The sequence below is a fragment of the Sinocyclocheilus grahami genome, unplaced genomic scaffold (assembly GCF_001515645.1).
Source record: "Sinocyclocheilus grahami isolate Dianchi unplaced genomic scaffold, SAMN03320097.WGS_v1.1 scaffold89.1, whole genome shotgun sequence".
Lineage (NCBI taxonomy): Eukaryota > Metazoa > Chordata > Actinopteri > Cypriniformes > Cyprinidae > Sinocyclocheilus > Sinocyclocheilus grahami.
Genome location: NW_015505268.1, coordinates 220,025 through 220,519, shown reverse-complemented (window position 1 = coordinate 220,519; position 495 = coordinate 220,025). Strand labels below are relative to the sequence as shown.

The 495-nt window shown below is 33.9% G+C and overlaps 1 protein-coding gene across 1 annotated transcript in view; it reads left to right on the top strand.

The window, feature by feature from the left end:
• LOC107587098 (diacylglycerol kinase theta-like) overlaps window positions 1–495 on the top strand; it is a 22,952-nt gene that overhangs the window by 3,283 nt on the left and 19,174 nt on the right. The gene's annotated exons all lie outside the window — the stretch shown is intronic.

Genomic DNA, 495 nt, shown 5'->3' with positions numbered 1-495 from the left:
GAACCATGACTGCACCATCTACTGATGTATTAACCTGACATTTAAAGCCAGTAGACCAGAGAATAAAACCATGGCTAACCTCCACTTGTAATAAACCTCACATAAATTAGAGTTTGCTTTAACTGAACATTTTACTTCATTTACCAAATTTTACATTCATTGGTTTATAATCCAAATTGATTTCTGGCATGTTGGCATAATAATCTGGATTGGACTTTTCTATACTTCAGAAACACACCCACAGCAAAGGATGCTAATAGGGATTAGGAATGAAGGAATGAAGAAAAGAAAGGAAATAAAATTGTATTTCCACTAGAGAAAACAGGTTGTGACATGAATGAGAATTGGAGAGAGAACAACAAGAAACTCCAAGTGTACTCTAGTGAAATAATACATAGGATGTTGTTTATTGAAATGGTTGACTAGATTGCAAGTTCACAGTATGTTTTCTTTTGCATTTTCACATTACAAGAAGCAGAATAAAAAACCGAGCAC